This window comes from Rhamphochromis longiceps, linkage group LG13 (assembly GCF_057381845.1).
Source record: "Rhamphochromis longiceps isolate RC_006_pf linkage group LG13, R_longiceps_female_GT1.1, whole genome shotgun sequence".
NCBI classification, from domain to species: domain Eukaryota; kingdom Metazoa; phylum Chordata; class Actinopteri; order Cichliformes; family Cichlidae; genus Rhamphochromis; species Rhamphochromis longiceps.
In genome coordinates, this window is record NC_140569.1 from 28,191,780 (window position 1) to 28,216,587 (window position 24,808).

General features: G+C 42.1%; 1 protein-coding gene across 1 annotated transcript in view; it reads right to left on the minus strand.

Annotated features, from left to right (window-relative positions):
- pwwp2b (PWWP domain containing 2B) overlaps positions 1 to 24,808 on the minus strand; it is a 47,036-nt gene that overhangs the window by 7,187 nt on the left and 15,041 nt on the right. The gene's annotated exons all lie outside the window — the stretch shown is intronic.

The window sequence follows — 24,808 nt, forward strand, 5'->3', positions numbered from 1 at the left end:
TACAATGATGTAAAATATTAATAAAGTCATTCAGAAAACTAATGCTTCATGTTATTGGTGCTAATGTTGTTCCACAAGCTACTGAATCATTTGGTGTACTTATTATTTTAGATGACTGCAGAGTGCCCTGTGAAAGCTCTTATTCACATATTTGACTTGAGTCAGAGTACACAGCTCCTTCTATTTACCATGTGAGTTGACTATAGTCGTTAATCTAAAGACTGGACTGTTACGTGGATGTCTTGCACGTGCAAAACTCAAAAAAGGGTTAGTTCAAAGTGAACAATATTCCTGCAGATAACACATCTGGTGAGGAAAGTCTCAGGTTTGATATCCAAGTAAAGCAAAGCATCAGCATCAGGCAGGCAGTGGGTTTTTTGCTCTCCTGTAATTTGCAGATTGGCTTCTGAAGATTGGGATCTAAGTATTTCAAACACCTTTGGGTTTTTGTGGTGGGACACACTGGTGGGAGCTGGAGAGTGCCACTTCTGTGGCGGTGCTATGAAGGTATTTGAACTGCGTGGTACGTGTCAAAGTAACGCCAAGACCCAACATTTCCCAGCAGAACTGTGCTGTGACGGCGAGGCCAGTGCTGTGAGCTGGTTTTAATGTCGCGCTAATTATCACACTAAACTCATATTTAGTGCTGTGCACGGTGTGCTCATGTGCTTTTGAAGTTGACTGATCAAGTTAAATATTGAACCTGTCAGTTGTCCCTGTGGTACCACTGGGTGGCAGTGTTGGACCTACTCAGAACCATCCACTGGCTGATGAAAGACCTGTGGTTTGCTGTGAAGACTTTCATTTAATTGGGTGCAACTGCGCCACTGCATGCATTGATTGTATTGATTGAATTCAGTCAGTCTACTATTAGCTGTCCTTGTGAACCTAAAGTCAAGACAAATGGACCACTGTGCGGTTATAAATTATTCACTCGTTAGTAAGGACTGAGAAGTTCTTTCAGGAAGTATGATTCATGGTAACTTAAACAGCTTTTGAGGGGCATCACTGAGAAGTAATGGCTGGTGTCCAGGAGTCACTGCAGAGATGTGTGGCTAATGCCCACACTGACCAGAAGCCCATTATCCAGACCAGAGGAGGGGGCGAGATAACATCCTGAGTGACAGGTCTGTGGCAGCTGTGCAGTGAAGGAGCCCCCCTACCCCAACCCCAACGCACACACCACCCCATCCTCCTCACCCACCCCCACCCACTCCTCATCTCTGAGTGTCCATTCACAGAGGGAGGCGTTTGTTACTGCGTGACAGCTGTCACGGCCCCCTCTCGCCCTCGCCACTTCCTCCAGCACGGCTTTCCACATCATTACCTCTCACCATAACCTGCTGTCCTTCCAAACCTGGAGACTTGTCAATGGAAGCGGAAATATCTGCATATCAAGAAGGAATTCAGGAGCAGCGAATAAAGGCGATCACTTTGCAACTCTGCAGCTATTCACAGCAACGAAATAGGAAAATCATAAGTGGAAACGCAAACACACAAAAAAGGCTGGATAAACATAAGCCTTGATCGGTGCCGGAGGCAAAGAAAAACAAAAAAAATCCAGCGACTTGAGAAGTTCGTACCTTCTCCAAAGAAAATCCAAAGAAAGGAAAATGTCACAGTGCACACATTTAGTTTGACTGACAGATGACATTTGGGAAGTGCCGTGCAACTAGACTGCAGCAATGAACAGTTAGCAGCAAATGTGTGACTAGGAAAAGTGAAGGTGTGCAGTCAAACGCCAAAACAAGCGGATGTGGCTGCAGATGTGACACTTGCTCGAGTTTGTAGTCATAAAAACGATTAACATGATTATGTTTAGTGGGCATCACCACCAGCAGTATTTGTGCCAATCAAAGCAGTGCAGCTTGTGATCATTCATTCCTTGACAAACACCCACAATAAAAGTATACAGTTATAATTCTTATGCTTGAGTTGTTTATACCGTTCAGATTGAGGATTGTGGAGCAAGCATCACAAAGTTTCATCCTTGTTAAGTAAATTGACAAAAAAAAAAGTCAAAATCATTTTTTTATCTTGTGGCCAGCAGGAAAAAAAATAGTAATAGTTAAAAATTTTTTAGAAGCTATATATATATATATATATATATATATATATATATATATATATATATATATATACAAAATCGACATCACTTCTGGGTGTGATGTGGAGGTGCCTTAAACCTGTAATCTTTCTAATCGCCAGCAGGGGGCAACTCCTCTGCTTTCAAAACAATTGTGTGAAAGTTTATGGGAAAATGGCCACCGACCGCTTTACTCTCTGACCCCAGAAATCACAGAGTTTTCTCTACTTTCAAGTTCTGCTGAATAAAACTCTCAAATGATGTTTCTCATGAAATCAGACAATATAAAGGATGTTCTTTACTCTCTTTTTCTGAGCCTGGTTGCTCCTGAGATTTCTTCCTGTTAAAAGAGTTTTTTCTTCCCACTGTTACCAAGTGCTCCCTCAGAGGGGGGTCACCTGATTGTTGGGGTATATAAATAAAATAACTGAAATGAATTAAATAGATGAGAGGGTGGTACATCGACACATTTGAAGTGAGGAAGCAGTTGTTGCCATGCGGAGTTTTGAATTTGTAGTTTCCTTGTTTGAGGTCTTTATGAGTTCTTTATTCAACTTAAAGCTTTGCTGCTTTAAGTTGATTTCCATGATATTCCTTTAGATGCTGCCTGTTTGTCTTCCAGTGTTCCCTGAGTGAAGGTAACCTTGTTCCCTTGTATAGTTGTATTTAGTGTCTAGTTTCACTTCCTTTGTCATTTTACTTAATTAGCTCTTAATAAGCTCACTTTCAGCTCTGTCAGCCAGAGTATTTAAGCCCTCTCTTTCCTTTTACTTCTTGACAGAGCATCTGTTTTCCATCCACTGTGGTCTGTCTGTTTTAAATTCTGGTTTCCTTTGCCTGTGGACTTTTGTATTCTGTGGATTTTTCACCAGCTTTAATAAAGGACTCGCTTTTAGTTATTCTGTCTGTCAGAGTCTGCATTTGGGTCCTAATCCTGCAACCCTTGACAGTGGTGGTGAGAAAGCACAGATAGAGTTGTCGGGCAGCTTTAAGAAAGCAGATGTGGTATTTTTATTACAGGATGAGTCAAACCCTGAGCTGCATACAGCACTGCTGTGTTTCACAACATAGTTATTCAGGGTTGGACCATATGGGTCTTGGCATTTTATTAAAAACGGAATATCTTTCCTGTTTCTGTCATACATCCTTAATGTGACCACAGCTGGATCTTGTAATATTATACGAGGAGCTTTTATTACCTTATGAAAAATATTTGGTCACGCCTGCATTTTTATTTTTTCCATTGGAGAAAACATACTAAAAAATAGCATCACAGAATAACCTGATTTAGAGGCTTCAAGTATTGGGATTAGCCTTTGATAACACAGAGGTTAATCTTTAATTGAAAAGGAATCCGTGCAGTTTTATTAGGTGATAAACGCCTCCACCCAAGGCTGTAAATGTTCTGTGGGACGGCCAGCGCAGACCACTCCTGTCCTGTGCCTACCACTGTATTGTTCTGTATGATGCAGAGCAAACTAATAGAATAAAGAATAAACTGTGAATCACAGCATGATTCAACATGGCTTTTAAACAGACACTAAATCCTCTTTTTCAATAACCTAGCCTGAAGCCTGAGGTCAGTATTCAGTAAGCGAGAACCTTTACGGTGAAACTCACAAACTTCAGGAATTTAAAGACGTTTCTTTCACTGAATAAAATTATCCTGGTTACTATGCAACAGTTCATCCTGTCTCAGCCACAGGTTGAGCCACTATTTCACGGATGGCCACAATGACACAGTCACAGTCTATTAGTCACGGCATGCTTCCCGCAAACTCTGAGACACCTCATGCCACACCTAGCATGGGTTAAAAACGGGATGTGTGTGTGTAACCCATTACTTACAGTCTTTGTGCTTTGTAAAATGATAATGTGTAAAAAGAAGAAAGAAGCCTGGAAGGTTAATCAAAAACTACAGTACACGAGTAGGTGAGGATACTAGAGCCACAGTTCATATTGAGATTTTCTGATATGAAATGTTGTTGTGGATGCTGGTTTATACCTGCTTTCCTTGAACACATATATTTTATATTTTTTTATTCATTTATGACGCAAGAAAGAGCTGTAAAAGTGGCACAACAACAACTAAACAAAGGCAAATGAAGTGTCAACAGCTGATTCAATAGCCTGTCGCTTGTAAGACTACCTTTAGCTGAAATAACTTGAAGTCATTCTTTTCTGTGTGACCTTATCAGCCTCTCACATCAGCGTGGATGAATTTTGGCCCACATCCCTTGTGTTGTCCTCGGGTCAAAAATGACCCCTAGGTGAATGGCAAACAAGTATATGGGAATCCCGAGGACAACACAAGGGTTAAATCATTACTTCCATTCATTGAAATTTGCAGGCATTCACTTATGCATAGCTCTCTCAAACTTTGACAGTAAGACAGCCTCACATTTGACTCCACGTTTGTGTACAGAGATGTTCGTGGTTGACTGAGTGACTGTAAGGTACCCTGTGACTGTAAAACAAGCTCAGATCATCCCTCCTACACCACCGTGCTCGACAGTTGGTATCATTTTGTGCTAATATGCTGTATTTGGTTTGGGTCAGATATCGCTTCTTTGGTCTCGTCTGTCCAAAAGGACCTTATTCTAGAAGTTTTGTGGTTGTTTGCAAACCTAAAACATGCTGCCATGTTCAGACTTTCTTTTGGCAGCCCTTCCTACAAGGCATATTTGTTCAGTCTTTTTCTAAATGTACTGTCCTGAACATTTAACATTTAGCATGCTAACTGAAGCCTGTGGAGTATGAGATGTAGTTCTTGGGTTTTCTCTAAACATTGTGTGGTCTAAAATTGGGGTGAATTTGCCGGGTAGATGTAGCATGAACCCGAATGCTCCAAACGAGAAAACTCTCAAATCATCTGCTTTAATAGAAATGGCCACACTCGCTGATGATCAGATAATCAAGTGCATTTGATTAGCAGCAGCTCTGTGCTACTTAGCTCCTTAATTAATTAGGAGACAAGGATGTACAGGTTTTTCAAAGGAATGCAAAGAGTCGTGTGCCAATTTTTTCAACCTTACTCACAATAATATAGAAAGAAGGAATGAGTTTACAGCAAATACAAATATGATTCTTGTCAAGTTTATTGTTATTCAAAGTCAGGATTCAAACTTAATGAATACTAAATCAAAACATGGCAACAAGTAGCCTTGTAACACTGTAGCAAGACATTTTTATGTTGTTAAAAGTTGCTGTAATTACACAAATGGTCACCAAGAAGTGTATTTTAGATGAGCTGTGTTATTTCTATTATTTCTGCCTTTTTTTTTTCTTTTTTTCTTCTTTTATTTCCTACACCAGGTGTTTCTGGTAGCTTCTGCCTGCATGCACGTCCTTATTCTGTCTGTAAATACGATACCTCATGTTTACATTAACAGTTGGCTCACATCCACGTACACAGTCTTTAAGGTCAACAATAACATAATAGCTTTTGGTTGAAAATCAACAAAAAAGTTGTATAACTTTGAAATTATGACTCTTACAAGTGTAGTGAGTATAACCAACACATGGAAAACACCATATAAAGATTTAACATATATCACATTTGACCGCTGAGCTCTCCGTCACGGTCACCAGACTGTTCTGAAGGTCAAAGTGATAATAATGCTATATAAAGCTATTTAAAACCATGTTGTATTGTTTGTACTGGCAACATTTAGGCAATGATGCAGGTATATGGGGATTCTAAATGTCACATTATAGTTTGCATCCAAATAACGAGTCACATTTTACCTGATTTCACATATTTTTTTCCAAAAATGTGTCGAGAGAAAGAGCACGAGGTGCCTAGTTAGTTAGAAACATACTGTAGTACAACATTTTATAATACACTCAAGTTATTTATGTCCACTTATTTATTTATCAGTACCTTTTATTCATTATCTACTCCTACATAATATTTATATAGAAAAAAATAATACTATCCCTCAAAAGTAAGAATGAGCTGCCTGGGCGGAGGTTTGCGCTCCTGGAGTGCTTCTTGTTTTTGTGTTTTCATTTTATCTTGTAAAGCTCCTTGAATGACTGCGGTGTTTGAAAGGTGCTATTATAAATAAACTTGTCCTGTCTTGCCTGCAATCAACTTTTATTTAAGCAGACTTTATTGTTGTGAGTGTAAACTAAAACGCCACAGGAATGTTTGCTTGTTTTAACTGCCCAGCACTACACTGCATGTTTCTTTACATTTAGGGAACAATAGTTCCCATATGATTGGATAATTTCACTTTAAATTAAGTTCCTTCTTAGCTTAGACTAACGTTAAAGCCTGAACCGTTCCAGCGACTATAGCAATTTTGAGGCTCGCCGAACAACAAAACCCTGCTAACATACACTAATATCTGGCTTTTATCCTCAGCAGGAAAGGGTACAGTCACAATTCTTTCCTGTCTAAAGTGACTCCACAGCCTCTGTATTTCTACAGAAATTGGTAAATGGCCTGTATTTATATAGCGCTTTACTTAGTCCCTAAGGACCCCAAAGTGCTTTACACTACATTCAGTCATCCACACACTGGTGATGGCAGCTACATTGTAGCCACAGCCACCCTGGAGCGCACTGACAGAGGCGAGGCTGCCGGACACTGGCGCCACCGGGCCCTCTGACTAACACCAGTAGGCAACGGGTGAAGTGTCTTGCCCAAGGACACAACGACCGAGACTGTCCGACCCGCGCCTCGAACCGGCAACCTTCCGATTACAAGACAAACTGCCAACTCTTGAGCCACGATCAAAATTGTACGTAGGGGCGGCTGTTGCCTCCATCAGTACCTTCTACAACCCTCTATGATCCCAGCCACAAATTCCATATGTCCTTGTTAAAGCAGTGCTCAAACATTGTTGGGTCTGAGTGAGGCTGAAGGAAAACACAGTGAGAATATCTCCTGTAACATGGTCACTGACCTTCATGCTGTATTGTGTCATTTACTGACCCTGCATAAGGACATGGCTAGAAAATAAACAAGAAGCTGGTGGAAAAAGGAGTCATTCACCTAGGAAGTGTGTTTAAGAAAGCATGTACATGCCCATCTGAGGGTTAAAGGGGGCACTGGCATATTTAAAAAAACAACAGCACTCCCTTCAAAATGTTTAATCCTTCCATTCTTAAACCACGCTTACCATGTATATAACTGACGGTGTTAATAATGAAAGACTGGCTACAAAACAGAGAAAAACTGACTTGATTCTTCAGGATGTTGCTGCTTCATTTTTTCCCCTTTGTTCACCATCCTGTCCTATAAAATTCCACTCTGACTCTGATTCAGTCCAGAAGTGATTCAGACTCTGAATAAGCTCACAATCACCAGGTGCATGCATATGGTATGTTTGCTGTTGCATGAGCATTCGTTTGCACATTCTTGTGTGCGTTGAGAAGAGCAGCCTGTGCACCGGGGGGTGAATTTCATTAAGATATTCCATTTCACCTCAGCTGTAGAGGGAAGCAATGATGGTAATTAATTCAGATCTGCTATCGAATTAAACACAGATTGCTCCAGATTTAATTGGGGGGTAATTAATTGCTGCTCTGATTAAGGGTGAATCAAAGATACAGTGCGTGCATTCTGCTGGATTCATTTAAACATGTGAAAGATGGCTGTAGCTGATATGCAGCGCCAAGTGCTCTGTGCTGTCAGCGACAGCCATCGATTTCTTCCCTGCCGATAAAATGTGCGTGTGCGTGTGTGAGTCACTCTTCTGGGGGCTGGAGCTGTCAATGAGATGAGTGGAAAACCTGTCAGGCAGCGAGGTGTCACTTAGATACCGGCATGGCCCGAGGTAATTCTGAGTGAGAAATGGGCTATGTCTCTGCTGGATTTCACCGCCGTCCTTCAGCCATTAGAGATGAAAGAGACTTCCCTTTGTGTGTTTCACTGCCCTCCAACAGTGAATTTTCCTCTTCAGGTTTTCATACACGTGCACGCCACTGGGAAACATTTAAACTTGATTAATTCCCGTGAATTTGTTAGCTTCCAAATGGTATGGCTTCCATGAATATTCAAACAATCCTTTATTTCTTTTTAATTTAAAGATGTATCGCTAGAATGTAAAATTCATATTCAAGGTGAGAATTAGTCACATGTAAACTAGCAGAACACAGATGAGCTTAGAAAGTAAAATGTGGTAGCTTAATTCGAGTGTGTCTGCCACAGCGCAGAGCCCAGGGGCCGTCACACTCAAATTAATAAAACAAAATAGTGGGTTGTGCATTTCAACCAAGCTACCAAATCAACAAATTGCGTGCACAAATTTTCTGAAGAAATAAGCATTTCGAAGGCTCTGTTTTGATCATTGTCTCCAAGAAAGTAGCATCCTGTATCCTGATATCTGGACATGAATGTGCAGAATTTGTAGGAAAAGCAATGTAAAAGAGAAAGCTTTCACAGGGCTCTATAAGAATTAAGAGGGTGCGTATGAACTATTAGCCGCTAATTGAACACACTGGATTACCAAATCATCATTAAGTGAGAAAAAAGACTGAAGAAGTATGACTTGTTTAGAAGGGTGGCGAGGAGATGCCTATTTCCTCTTAAGAGAACATGGCAGCACAGCTTATCTTTGCAAAGCTCTGTATGAACAAACCATAGGACTTCTGGAACAATGTTCTTTGGACAGATGAGAGCAAAGGTGAGGTTTTTGGCCTGCATCATGTTTGGAGGCAACCAAATACAGCATATAACAAACACCTCACTGTAATTTTTTGGCTCAATAGTGTATGTTTTTCTTGAATCCACTCAGGTCACAGTTCAAAAATCACTGTAAACGTTTCCTGAAAAGCACCAGACTGAGTGAAAAGCACTAACTGAACCTCATCTGACATCTCAAAGCTCAAAGCAGCAATTACAGGTAAAAATGGCAATCGTTATCAGCAAGGTACACTTCGTTCATGTTGATTTTCACCTTTGTGAAAGAGACTCGTTGATGAGTGATACTGATCCCTGTTTAAAATCTCTGTGTTTTTCACATGGACAGGCAGAGATAATGACTGTGCAGCTATGGGTATGAACACGCATGTTGGCATTTCCGGGAAAAACAGCCCGCAATCAAGCCCGAAACACTGACTCATCAGCATACTGTAGGGAGAGAAAGACAACGAGAGAGTAAGGAGGAAAGCTTAAACTTGTGCTTTCTTCTGCACATTTATCATTTCTTCATGTCAGGTATTATCCCAGTGAAAGCATGCAGAACTTTTCAAAGGGTTTACCACAGTCCCCAGTGTAGATGTCGGCATGCTTTTCCAGCTGTGGAGGCTGGATATTTAGCTACAGTTGTGGAATAAGTTGAGCTGCTTCTTTTACCCGCTGCGGGGAGGGCGGTGGTGCACAGAAGACTTACCGAGCTGTCGTTATTCTTCTCCTTAGGAGCAGCATCTGATGCTGATCTGCCATACAAGGCCAAAGAATGTCAGATATTGGGGGAGGGGGCAGGGAGTGTATAAAGAAAGCTCTCTTGCCTTCAGGATGCACGCATTTACTCTGCACGATTTTGAGCTGACAACCACATGCGCGCGCAGATACACACACACACGGAAATATTGAAGAATCAACAGTTCCCAGGCCACAGGAGGTGGAAGCTATGCAAACTCAGCTGCTTTGACTTACAATAAGAAAGTAAGCTCCTTGGCTTAACCACAGCCTGAGCAAAGATCCAGTTTCTTTTCTTGCAGAAAGCTGAGTTGAGACCTTAAAGTGCCGGAGGTAAATACATGGCTGCTTGTACTTTGCCTTATTATGTAATTTAAAAATAAATAAATAAATCTGCACCAAGGCTGCAGAAGTGCTATAAAACTCGAGGGCTTTAGGGACTTTTTTATATTAATAATGACGAGAAGTGAGAGTTAAGTAAATCTGTCCAGCCTAATGACAGGCCAGTTTGTGCTTTTGGACAGTGTTGACCTTTGTGAGAATCAAAACTGCAGCTTCCTGCCAAAACGCAGGAAGCTATCGTTTTAGCTGTGCACTAATTTAGACTGACACACTGACTCAACATGGTTTGCAACTGTGAGAAAAGTATGGACTGTACACTTGATCTAATTGAAGTTCCCTCTAATCTGACCTTATTTAGAAGGAAGCGTAAGCCCGACACAGATGCTAGAGCTGATTGAACTCACTCAAACAGGCCCTTGTGATTCTACCAGATGCATTGCAGATGTATTACATTGTATTTTGAAAGCCTCCCAGAAGCAGCTCTCTGCTCCCGTTTTGCTAAAAATATCCTACAAATCTGGGAATGTTTTCAAGTGCTTTAGACCGGCATGCAGGGTAAAGGGTGACTAATTTTTTTAAAAAGAGAGAGACCTTACCCTCAGGCCAACTAAGCCTGAGGCATGATGTTAACACTGTGACAATCAGTGACACCCAACAACAAAGAGAAACCTCCTGACTCGTGAATTACTACAAAAAACCCCAAAAACATTTATTACATGTTTCAGATTTTGTTGAAAGGGTGTCAGCAACGTCCTCTTAAACTGTATCATTCAGTCATTAGCCAGCTTCATCCTGTTGATTTTTCCATGTACCCTCTTCAGGTTCTCGACGTACATTTTCTGCCTGGATACAGCTGAGCGGCTGGCTAAAGTCTTAATTTACCCGTTAGCTGTACTATAGTCACACTTACAACAGTCAGGGTTTGAAGGGTGTTGTGCAATAAGATGGCTTTAAACATCAACCTGAAGTGTGGCTATTTGTGTTATCTAATCCAAACTATGACCAGTTTCAGTTTTGCTCATAGATCATGTAAATTGAGCTGTTTAACAAGGAAAAGAAACAGTAACACTTTATAATACGTCACGCAACTCAAGGCAATTTCCCTGTAATTGAATGGAATGTTAGCATTAGCATTAGCATTATTTAAAATTGCAGTGTAATTACATTTACATACAAATACTTGAAGTTAGGTACACTAGAATAAGAAAGATTTTTACAGGAAGTAAAGAAGAAATTAAACCGTAAGTAAACCTAAATAGTACATAAGTAATTTTAAGCAAACTTCTAACATATTCAGTACTTTTCCAGGTGTGGACCATAATATGGAAAAGAGCCAAGCGTCACACTCACTGCCATAATTTTAAGAACAGTGTAAGTAAAAAAGGACAAGCCAGTAATAGAAATCCATCGTGCACATCAACATAATGAATATTAAAGATCGATGTAAAAAAATTATAGCATGCTGTTACGGAAGCGTAAAGCTGCCACCCAGGCAAAAGAAAAATACAAGTGTATCACGTTATAACGTGAAAGGTTTATTGTTCTAACAAGATACTTTTCCTGTTTGTACAATATACTATCATGTTTGTACAATATACTTTTCACGTTTGAACAACATAATATCACGTTATTACAATATACATAATTATCACGTTCGTACAATATAGGATCACGTTCGTACAATATAAATATTATATTGTACGAACGTGATAGTATATTGTACAAACAGGAAAAGTATCTTGTTAGAACAATAAACCTTTCACCTTATAACGTGATACACTTGTATTTTTCTTTTGCCTGGGTGGCAGCTCTACGCTTCCGTATGCTGTTGATGTAAGATGGAAAAATACAGTTTTTCTGCAAGATTACCAGGTAATTGCGCACTACTTACAATGAGTTACACCATAGTTAGATACGGTCTGCTTTCCTGTAAAATATCTGGACATTAGGCAAGGTTAAAGCACTCGATATTACGGCTCAGGCCCTAAAACAATCAGCATACTTATGATGTAAAAACGTGAAGTATTGTTTGTTTTCTTCTAAATAACCAGGAAATTATGCATTATTTAAAATTACTTACGCACCACTAACATGTACATGCAGTATAATTATTTCTTTATTCCTGTAAAAACCTGAGTTGTAACCCTTTTTTTTAATCTTACACTGTTTGCTGAATTTTCTCCTCATTACCTCTGAATTCTTTCAAAGACACTTTCTGCCGCAGTACACAGAGCAGAGGTGTTCAATACGCCTGGTCAGCCATTCTTCTTAATATTCTCAGAATTTGTCGTATGGAAGTCCACCTTAAGAGTCAATGATTAAGCTGATTCGTGCAACAGATGGATTATTGGATTTATCTGCAGTCCGACCATTTGGTTTATCTAAGCCACAGTCAAACACCGTCTTACTGAAACAGGCTCTGGTCAATTTTCTAAATAAAAGACTCGAACAGACGAAACAGTCAGCTTGTGAAACTCTCCCAGTGTGATATGAAGCCATGCAAAGGATGGAACAAAACACACACACACACACACACACACACACACACACACACACACACACACACACACACACACACACACACACACAGACTAGTCCAAATGTTAATGATTTCCTTATGTATAGACTGAAGCTCTTTTGTTTGCTGCAAACAGTCTTTTTGTTCATGCAGGTTTTAGATAAGCGGTCCACCTAGACCTCGTGAGACTGGACTGGATGCTTCAGTGCTGTTGTGTTATAATTCTGAAGAGGCTCTCTATTTTTAAATTTTGATTTGATAAGACCTTTTCCTGCCATTTCTCAGATCTCTATCTGAGGACGGAGAGATTTACTCTTTGTGAAAGCTCAGCCAAGTGTCTCCTGAGCAAAGAGCTTAACGTTGTTTAGTTTGGCTTTACACTTGTGGGTCTGCTATGGACAGAATTTGGAGATGTTTGAGGCCGAAGTAAAAATAGCCAAGAGCTAAAGGGGTCAAATTAGAACCAGATTAAAACAATACTTCGAACCCAGTTCTTTCAAAGGGTTCTTGCACACCGTAAAGTTTGTGATGGTCATGTAGGAGCTAGCACTGCCATAACTGGTACTAGCACCAGTCTGCTAAAGAGTGTGCATAGAGCTCACCGTGAAACATGGAGCACATGAAGGCAAAATGTGGGATTTATATAAATAAATCTCATACTGGATGAAAAGATACAGCAACAATCACATGAGAGCTTTAAAGAAGAAAACAGGGATAGCTGTGATCTGAACGGGCATGTTCCCTAATGTGATTTAAATCAAAGATGATGGGAGTATGTTAAAGCGGAAGGCAGCGCAACAAAAAAAAACCCTCCAGGAAATAACAGCTGAAAAGCATCATCTGCTCAAAGACATGCAAAACATCTCAACATCATGCCCAAGAGGCTCCAATCTGTCCTCCAAAATATGAACTAAATATGTCAAATGTAAGGTTTCATTTGATGTACTTTTATTGCAGTTCTTTCTTAAATCTGGACTTATTCAAATTAACTGGCTTAATTAGTTTTCTGCTTTGGCCAGAGCATTTAAATTGGACACGGCAGATATGCAATCCCTTAAAATCTCTCACATTTGTAGATGTTTATTGTCATTATCTTATTCTCATTGTGATGACAAGCCACACATGGTGATCTCCACACCTCACCACCAGCTGATTCACTTTAGTTTAGTCAGAAATACAAGTCAGAACATCACACCTTCCAATGTTTATATGGCGTGCACACATATTAACACTGCAAGTTCAAATTTCTGTTTTATGTGATATTAATACATCTTTCTTTGTTTGAGTTACCTGGGGTTTGGCGTCTCCTCCTGTCTGGCAAAAGGTGTGTCAAAGGGCTGGGAGAGCTGAAGTGCCACTACAGCCTAATCGGATGAAACCACATGCTTCATTGCTGTGGGGGGTATCTTGAGTTTAGTCTATTGAGTTGACCTCTTTTATTGGTCTGCCTGTTTAAGTTTTGGTTTCGTTAAATATCTTTTCATACTTTTGGGTCAATAAAACCCCTTTTTGAATTAAACACCTGTGTCCTTTATGCTTCACTGCTTGGTCCCTGACACTCATCTTTCACCTCCTCCAGCACTTCCTCCTCACCTCAAGCCTCATCTTGTAAACTCAAGTCAGGGCTCAAACGTGCATAAACATGCTTGTTTATTCCCGATATTGTCACAGTTACTAATTGTCAGCAGATCAGACATGTCTCTGGATAGCTAACAACGAGCCGGCTACACAACAATAGCTGGCTACAAGCTAACAACATGCAAATCTGTTGCAGTCCACAAACACAGAAATTCACAGCCACTGCTTATACATTGTTTTGTAAACAGTGGCTGTGAGTCCAGTCAGGATATCTAGTGCTTAAAGTATATTAAGGCGCTGTATGAATGTATTATTAAATGTAGCCTGCAGTTTAGCTTCGATTGCCCAGTGGAAACAGAAAAGCACTGTATAAATGTCATTCCAAATGGCCAGTCCACTTACACATCTGACCAGTAAAGGTTTGGCCGAGCCAGTAAACCCTGAGATTACAACCCTTTATTGCAAAATGAATTGAAGTGTAGTCTGTAATCCTTGGTGGCTCCGTTGTGTAGTGGTTTACACATCTAGCTTCCCAGTTTGATTCTGGGACGGACATCCAGTGTGAAAATCTGCCAAACCAAACACGCCACACGCTGTGGCGAATGCTTGTGAATAAGCTGAAAGTAGCTCTACTCTGTCATTCTTAAATTCACTAAAGGTGATCTAATGATGGGTTTTCTTTAATAATGTGGCCCGATCAAGTATAAGATCACAATCATTACCTGGATAACAGGGACTGCTTGAGGGTGGGATTTTCACACCAACACTCTCATACTTGAGGTCTCATTTGGTGGTACTGTTTCCTGTCATTCATCACACATCAAAGCATCAATCTGACAGTCAATGAGATCATACAAAGAAGCTGTGGGCCACCTGAATCAGTGACTGATATTACACATTAATGCAGTCGATCCTGACTGCAGCCATTTTCATATTAACACCTGTAGCAGCACAGGCTTACCCGATAATCAAAAGGCAGTTAATCCCAGTGGATCCTGTTAACCTTACTCCCACACACACACACACACATACGCCCCCACCCATCCTGAACCCCTGGCCATGTTAATTAGATTGCAGTCTGTTTAGTGGAGAGAGTTTTTAAGAGCCATCCGGAGCTCCAGTAAGCGCCTGTTGTGGCGCTGCAATGTTAACAGTCCTGGATTAGTGAGACAATGGAGGTGGTGCTGGTATCAAGCTGTGAGGAGGCAGAGTTCACAGATGGGATCAGCATAGCTGCGGGGCTGGGCTGCACACACACCGATGCACTCACAAAGGACACGAGTTCAGTCTCAATGCTAGATATGAAAAATCTACACCCACAGCACACACTGCTGTTTCTGTTTTTGCACATTTAAGCTAGCATCAATCACAGCGCCACGTTGCTGAATCACAGATAAAACTGTTATAGGCTCTGACACACACCCAGACTGTACACACGTATGTTATCTAATCCATTCTTTACAGACACCAGCTCCATTGTCAGGTATCGCATTATCACGTTGCGCAATCGCAGACAGAAACCGTTCTTGATGTAACATCCTTAAGCTAAACTCCAACCCTCAATCTGTACAGTTCACTGAGAACATTCTGTGTGTGTGTGTGTGTGTGTGTGTGTGTGTGTGTGTGTGTGTGTGTGTGTGTGTGTGTGTGTGTGTGTGTGTGTGTGCCTGACTCACTGCGGGTGAGTCGATGATCTTGGAATGTCCTTTTCTATGGTGCCAGATGCTTTTGATGTTGGCAAAACGCTGTGGTTCAAAATAATCGACAGATAAAGTAGGACTAGAGCAGCCTGAGAGCACACAACTATTGAAGGATAAACTTTGAAAAGCCAAACAGAAAGAGATACCAGCAGATAAGCAATACTGTAAATACTAGCACATGCAAGGAATGTGTGACCATGGACCAGAAAAATGACAGATGAACGATGGGGAGATATTATTACAATGCTGATCATGCTGCGTGCCAAAAAAAGAAAGAAATCCACCACCCTCAACCCACAACGTACACGACACCTTCTCACGCATTTCTGTCTAATATGTGTCAGCCCGTTTCATCGCTGGCACAGCTTTCTAGAGGGTAATTTGATTGGCGCACAGGCTTTAATCATGAGTTACCTTGCACCCAGCAGCTGGTGAATTTATAATCAAATGCGGTTAAAATTTATTTACAAATGAGCCTTTGGGTTTTATTAGGCTGCATAAGCAGCCGGGTTAGGTGTGCCTCATTATAAAATGACACAAACAGAGGAGGTCAGATCATTTCACAAAGGAATTGTGATCATATTTCTGTCATTGGCTGCTCTTGCCGTATTCATAGGCGTGCCTGACAGCCAGTAAAACCAACAAAGTAATAGCTTTGACGCTCGTAGAATATAGTTAAAGCCATATATCATGTACCGTAGTATTTAAATTAGAATATACAGAGGCTTAAAAGCTTAAACCAGCAAACTGAAAGCAGATTTGTCCTTCCCACGGTGTCAAATACTGTTGCTGGTGTATCAAAGGTGTCCTTGGGCGCAGGTGCTTTGAGCACAGTGCCTCACTCCCTGTTTCTCACATACTGATACACTAATGTACCCCTGGGCGTCACATTTAGGCTACGTCCACACTAGCCCGGATAGATTTGAAAACGGTGTTTCCGACTGAAAACGCTCCGCGCCCACACTAGCGTTTTCAGTCGTTTTCACAAAGTTGTGCGTCCACATTGAAATGGCCCAAAACGCTTACGTTCCAGTCCTGCACATGCGCAAAGCAAGTGAGAATTAAAGAATTAGAAGAAAAGCTATCTGGAGCATGTACAAACTGATATTAATCTTTTTTTTAGGGCTGTCAAAATTGAGAGCAATCAAAACAACTGCTGCCCTTCGCTATCTTTGTTTAATTGGTCACATGACTGCATCACATGACTAAAATGCGTCATCGTTTAGAAAGTCTGCATTTTTGAGTGTCCACACTGCGCCGGGGCAGCTCCTTTTTGAAATGTATTCGTTTTCAAGAGCGTTTCTCCTTAAGGAAAACGCCGTCTCAGTGTGGACGGGAGGCCAAAACGGAGAGAAAACGATGCGTTTTCAAACTGCATTAGTGTGGACGTAACCTTAAATGCACTGGGTAAGCTTTGTTTTTCAGTGATCAGGAGGAATGTGATGAGAATCACAATCGTCTGTCAGTTTTAATCAGTTTGTTTTTAGACCCTAACCAGCAACAAGTAAAAAACCTAACCCATGATATGAGCCAGTAAAAACCTAAAATATGTTTTTAAAAAACAAAGCACCTTTACATAGGACACCAATTATGGCCTCCTGGCTGACAAATTTGTGATCACCCTCCCACCCCTCTGGAGAACAAGACCCTCGGTGAGTGTGGCAGGGAATACAGGATATTGCTGAGTACAGGGGCTGCAATACAACATTTGTGGACTTGGGAAGTTGGGGCGGCACACTGGTAGAGGAAGTAAATTGCTTCTTTGTACACATTCAGCTCTTTCCTACTAGTACCTACTCAACTCGACTGGTTTGCCACAGACTAAATGCCAACGATTGGCTAGTCAGTGGTGTCACTTGATAAGTCATGAGAGCGACTCCTTCACGAAAATTAAAACTGCCCTTATTGAAACTCGATAACGGTAATCCCCCCGAGACTAGGGATGGGTACCGGTATCCGGTTCTGACATAAATGGTAGTAACCAGACCGAAAAGCAGCGCACATTTCGGTGCTTTTTTTCCCTGAGATGTCATACACTTTGGATTCTAGCCAATCGTTTTACCTTTGCAAGCGTAGTAGGCAGGCCCAGGTACGTATGTTCTTTTAGAGCAGAGCTACAGATTAAAAATGCCCAAAGCGAAGCGGTAAAAAGTCTGGCTGTACTTCACAGCAAAAGATGCAAACTCAGCAGCCTGCAACAAGTGCTTTAAGGTGATACTGTGCAAAGGAGGTAACACCTTGAATCTGATGAAACACCTAGCGATGTATAGCATTTTGTTAAAAGCCGAGAAATGTGAGACCTCACACCGAGCACATCTACTGCGGGTGTGGTGCCTGTTATCGGACCCGGAGTTAGCAACATCCCCCAAAAACCCGAAGAGTAAAGTCCTGGCCCGTAGCCCTGCCAGTGTAGCAGAAATGATGAGGATGATGATGCAGCAGCAGCCACCGTTCTTCTCTGGGCGAGTAGCTTAATGTTGTCCGTGTGTAATTTACGTTGAGGCTAACCACGTTATTAAATTAATGCATGTAAAGTGAACTAGCAAACACCATCGTAGTTACATGCGGCTGTCTTCTTGTTTGATGGCAGATGCTCCCTTCACCCTGGCCAAAAAGGCTAAAATGACCAAAGAAAAAGTGGGAAACAGATAAACATGAGAGGTTTCTAGACAAAATTGGTGTTTTAAGCACTGCTTCCAGCCAAGAGTGAGACCATATATGCCCTATAGCTGCAGAAAAGGCTAACATTGTTATCTTTTTACAAAAAAACAGCTGAACATGAGTGTTCTCCATTCTTTAAGCACCGGTTTGAGCACCGTTTAAGCACCGGCACAGTTTCAAAAGTACCGGTTTGGTACTGGTATCGGATAAAACCTAAACGATACCCATCCCTACCCGAGACTCCAGAGCCCACACACTAAAACTACAAATACACGAAGACGGGTCTGACAGGATTCCAGGCAAGGTTCTAAAAGCGTGTGCAGACCAGTCATCACATGTCTTCACCAGTATATTCAACTACTCTGTCGCAGGCCTTCATCCCACCCTGTCTGAAATCTGCAGCCCATGTAGCTGCAATTGCTATAGGCAAAGCTTTCATGTGAGGGCCATGAGCAGGGTTTTTGTAGAGTGGAAAACTGTTCTTTTCCAGGCTCAAATGAATGCACAGCATGCATCTTCAATGGCTTTAGAAAAAACCAATTGGATGCACAAGGTTGAATTTAATTTAGATTTTCCAGCGTAAACAGGATTTAGTTGACAGCATTCATTGGATTGACCAATACTCAACATAATGAAAAAGTCAAAGGAACTCAGTTTATTTATTAACGTAAGCTGTGAAGGTCTCTTGGAGCCATTTCTTCTAAACAACTGTAGACTCATCAGTTCAAACTGTATGTAAGTACAAGTCATGGATGTTCTGGAAGGAGACACAAAATGTCACTATCTGAGGAAAGAAAATTAGTTAGGATGGGACCACCAAGCCTCAAGTCTGCCATGAACTGGAAACTACTGGAATCCTAACAGTAAAACTCTAGTAAAACTCAATTTGTGTCCACAGTAAAGTGAGTTTTATATCGCTATGGACTGAGAGAGTTCCAACCAAGAAAGTAGGCCCTGCTCCAACATCGACACCTTCAAGCTCGACTGAAATTTGCAGCTGCCCGCGTGGACAAGCCAAATGGCCTGTGGAGAAAAGTTTTATGGTCAGACAAATGAGATATTTAGCCAGTGGTACTGATGCATTGCACAAAAGTGTGTGGAATAATGAGATAGACTCCAAATGCTTCAAATTCACATCGGTTCAACAGATAGACGGTTGAAACATGGACACAATTGCGTATTTCAACAGAACAATGATCTTAAACACGTCTTAAAACCAAAGCAAGCTGGCTTCCGGGATGACCTGCCCAAAGCACCAACCTCAACCCAATCGAAATATTGTGGAATCTGCTTAAACACCACATCAGTGCCAGGTAACCAACTAATTTAAATGAATATCAATTCTGGTCAAATATATATCCAGAATTATCCATCCAGAATTTTTTACCCTGAGTGGATCAGAGATGATCCAACCTGGAAAAAGGACTTTCTCACAAATCACCCTCAGACAGTGACACTAACTGAGAATGTGTTCTTTGCAAGGCTGTGTGCTGAATCCACTGCTATTGGCCTTTACACCCATGACAGCAACTCGGGCCATCCCAGTAACACCATCATCAAATTTCAAATGACACCATGGCCACTGTACTCATCAGCAGAAGGGGATGAGTCTGCCTACAGAGAAGAAATCCTGAAAGTGTCAGCCTGAAGTTCAACAAACAACCTCACACTGAAGAGAAAAGAAATCATCTTTGACTTCAGGTAGAACAGCGAAACCCCGGCCTCTCGCTACATCAATTGCAATTATATGGAGAGGGTTCAAGCCCTCGAATTCCTGGGTACCTTCACCTCCGCTGACCTATCCTGGACTGTGACCTCAGCGGTCACTACATAGGCACAGCAGTGACTTCACTTCCTGAGTGCTCAGGAAGAACAAGCTGGGTTGAAAGCTGCTGGTGACCCTTTACTGCTGACATATTGCATCACAGTGTGAGGAGCAGCGCTAAGACAGAGAAGAGGGAGTGTGTGATCATCAACACACCAGCAATTTCTGGCTTGTGCAATATCCCAGAAAAATGCAATACTCCCTTAATGAGCAACATTGATCTCATATTACTAGAAACTCCGTGCAGTGTTGTCTATTACTGATAAAGTCGCTCAGTGGCCATGCTACTCCCTAGCATGGCTGTGATTTGTTACCTCACTTCTATCATATTTAGCAGTTTTAATTACTTTTTATAATTACTGTGCAAATCTTCTTAGTTTTACCTGCTCTGCTATGTATGCTGATATAAACTGTATAATGGCAACAAAAGGTTTCTAACTCTAATTCTTTGCTGCCTCTGCACCTCTGCTGCAGAAGACGCCAGCGCCATCTGACAAACAGAAAGGAAGCATTTGATGTCCTGACATGACAACACCCCTGATTTGCATGATAAAGCGTCACGCAAAACGCAAGTGAGGCTGATGGGAACGGTACGCTTTGAGCTGACGTGTCCGTAAAGCAAACTGATGAGCAAAGGTATTGACCAAACGGGGCTGGAAAAAAAATCTCAGAGGACTCAAACGAGATGGAGGGGGTTGGGGAGAGGAAAAGCGCGTGCAAAGATTAATGGCAGTGCATATTATTTTCTGCCAGTCAGTCAGTCGGACCTAATGACGAGTTCTGTGACCACTGATGTGACCGTGTTCTGGCTCTTGGGAGGCAGGAGAGTTTTATTTAGCAAACACAGGGGTGTGGTAGATTCGGTGTCTCGTTGAATTTCCTGTTTGCAGAGCACGCTCGCTCACATGATGGTGTTCCAGTGCTGAAAAAGGGACAACTTTTACTTACTGTGCAAAAGACAGGCAGAAAATTTCCATCTGGGTTTAAAAAAAACAGAGTTCTCAGTATCACAATGACTTCTTCAAAACATATTCTGTATTATTATGCTACATATGGACATAAAAGACAGAAACACTAGACCAGAGTGCTTTAGAATTACTTTTTCTACATGTGGACGATCAGAAAAACAAAACAGAAGAATTACCTCAGTAATCACTGTCACGTATACATTGTAAGTGCTATTTAATTTCACTGTAGACCACAGTGTTAGTTCTGACCTTTAGCTAGATCTTACACTGGACCCTTGAACCACTTCTAACAGAAGAGTTACATTACAACTAGGTTACTGATTTTACAGCGAGAGGACATAATCATTCATTCTATTAACTTGACTCTGCATAATGCCCTTTTCCTTATCTTATAGTACTGATAAATGGCAAGTTATTGTAATTAGAAACTTGTTTCCCCCCTATCCACACTCACATTGTGTTCTGTATTTGCTGTGGTACAGATGCTCAGTAAGTGCCCCAGTTATTCAGTTTTAATATACCGAGGAACAGCTTTTCCCCCCCGAGCTGTGGCCTCCATCCCCTCTCACACTAACTAGCTTGCACTGATAACAACTTTCATGACTGCTATTGCACCCTATCTAATCACTCTCATCTCTGCTTTTCGCGGATGATGTGGTTCTGTTGGCTTCGTTGGGTGATGGCCTCCAGCTCGGTGGGAATGAGGATCAGCACCTCCAAATCTGAGGCTTGGTCCTCAGCTTGAAAAAGGTGAAGTGCCCTCTCAGGGTCAGGGACGAGTTTCTGACCCAAGTGGAGGACTTTAAGTATCTCGGGGTCTTGTGTAGGAGTGACAGGAGAAGGGAGCGGGAGATCGACAGATGGATTGGTGCTACGGCTGCAGTGATGCGGACGCTCTGTTGTGGTGAAGAGAGAGCTGAGCGTAAAAGCGAAGCTCTCAATTTACCGGTCGATCTACGTCCCTACCCTCACCTGTGGTCTCAAGCTGTGGGTAGTGACCGAAAGAACGAGATCGCGGATACAATTGGCAGAAATGAGCTTCCTCCAAAGGGTGGCTGGACTCAGGAGGGGCTGAGAGTAGAGGCGCTGCTCCTCCACATCGAAAGGAGCCAGTTGAGGTGGTTCGGGAATCTGACGAGGATGCCTCCTGGGCGCCTCTTGGATTAGGTGTTCTGAGCATGTTCCACCTGCTCATTCCTCCTTCATTTTAAAAAACGTTGAGTCTTTTTGCACCAACAGCAAATAAAAAACACTTTCCGAAAGAGGTCTAAAGCAACAAATCAGACTCAGATTTCTGACTTCAAATGGCAAAGCGTACTGATTAAACCCACCAAATGTGTGATCAGAAGCCCGAGCTTGTGCTTGCTACCACTCAGGTTGCACGCCGCTCACGCCCAATGCTTTTAACATTTAAGATCCAGCTTTAGCTATTCGTGAATCAGGCGTGACCTTTTCACTGTTCTATATTTTTAGCTGCATTTCCTTGATAAAGCATTCTTGATAAAGCATTCTCAGCTGCCCCCAGAGGGCTGTTATGCAATCATTAGTCATCGTATAGTCTAGATTATCCTGTCATTTTGTTTTTCACACAGATGCCACAGATTCTCTTCCTTCCTACGGTGACACTGGCACGCCAGTGGTTTAAGCCCCCTGAGGATGTTTGCCCGGCTGTGGTTTCAGTACAGAAAACCAGTACAGTCTGAGGACAATGGAGGAGGTGATTAACAGGAGGTTGAGAAAGAAAAGACAGACAAGGCCAGACGGGAAAAACAGAAGGCCGAGTGCAGGGAACAAGACATGTGAATCATCGGGATGATTGTGATTAATAATTAAGTCAACGTCCTTTAAGCAGAATTATGTAGAGATGCTAAAGTATGCTTCAGGATTTCTCCATGTTTTATCTCTCCGTATGAATGCCCATCCCCCTCTTTTAGTTCCCTGCAGTGAGAGAAGGCAGGCTGGTGAAGTTGGGGGCAGGGCGACTCCCTCTCCCTTCCTTTCTGTCTCTGGAGCCCGTCGACAGCTGCTCAGGGAGGCCTGGAGCTGCTGCCCATGGCTGAGCAGAGCAGAGCCCCGGCCGTATCCTGGAAGACTCAGTGAAGAAGTCATGCGTGCTCACGGCCGCGAACTGGGTGAACCTGAAATTTAAAAAAAGAGGCCTGGACAAAAGAAGTCCTGGTGTTTACTCAGTCTGTCTGCCTGTGTTAATATTTGAGGAAACCCTGTGCGTCTGACGGAACGGGAGGGAGACGTGACACCGCTGTTTAAAGTCCATCATAAGTGACGGCCGCTTCCTGCCAAGGCCTGAGCAGTGATTACCCAGGTCGCACGGTTTGACCCTCGGGCTGTAATGGAAATCATCAAGTGGAACCGCACCCAGATCCTTGAGTAATGTATCTAGTGTCTTCCTGGAACTGCATTAGGCAAGTTTTGGGAAAGGCTGCATATCTGGCAACCGCAAGCTGAGAGAAATTCAAAAATTGCGTAACGGTGCTATTGTTAAAGAAAATGTTAATTATTTTCATAGCCAGCACTGAAATTTCAATCCTCCCTTTCACCTTTGAGTTAAATAAGCACAAATAAATTGCAGAAAATTACCCATATGTGCGGTTTATTATTCCATTTATTGAAGGCAGAGGAGGAGGTCCGAGTGGGGGGGCGGAGTGAGGGGCAAGCTGCTACCGAATGCAAATAAGACACTGAAGTGATCAAAGCCCAAATGATTAAGCTGGATCAATAAAAACGACTCAATTTAAAGAAGGTAGAGGGGGGGAAAAAAGCCTGGCCAGCAAACTTTCCGGGCCATCGATACGGATGACAGAAGTGAGAAATGACTCCGGGGCATCAAGGACAAAGGAGGCGACAGCTCTCCTGTGCATTGCTCTGGAGACGTGCCAAGGCCTGTTTTTGAAACCACCGTGCCATTTGCCTCGCAGCACCAGGGACAGGTGGGACGTGTCAAATAAACACCGAAGACATGTCAGGCAGGATGGTTATCATTTTTTCAAGGGTGTAAATTTAGAAGAACACATCTGCATCTGTGCTGAGAGCAAAGGTGTGTTCTGTGTTACATAAAATGTCGACTTTTTATTTGTGTAATCAGTCCAAGGGAAGGTAAAATACATATGGATTGTTTCATAGGTCCCCTTTCTATGGAAGCCTTAGCATGATTTTTGTTTTAGTGGTAGTAGTATAAGGACTGCTTTTACTTTACCCCCCCTTGTTTGCTGTCAAGGATATCTACGTTAGACAACATCCACTTCCACTGCTCCTTGCTGACCACGCCTTGCCACAATCTCTCCTGAGTAAGCCCAAGTTTTCACTAAGTTCCGGAGGACAATTCCATTAACATCCGCATCATGTTACCGAGCACGAGACCACCCAGCGTGCCTAATCTGCGGTAGCAGACATGTTGTCTGAACAATGTCAAAGCAGGTTTGCTTTCTTAGGCTTGCCTCTAAGTTCTGGGTCTGCTCCTGCGAACATCCCCTCACACACAGCTCTGACAGGCCAGCCTTTCTCCAAAGCTAATTATGGCCACAGCTTGCATGGAGGCATATCATTAGCAGTAATTGCACCCAGCATCCCACTGCCATGTGCCTTGCGTTTTTGTTTTTTTTTGTCCCAGATTTACATCGCACTGATGCATGAATGAGCAGCACACCGTTCCACAAACTGGGAATGAGTGCACGGAGAGGGCAAAAATGATGCGACTGGAGATCACTCTGTGCACAAGCATGTGCTCACTGTTGGCTCAC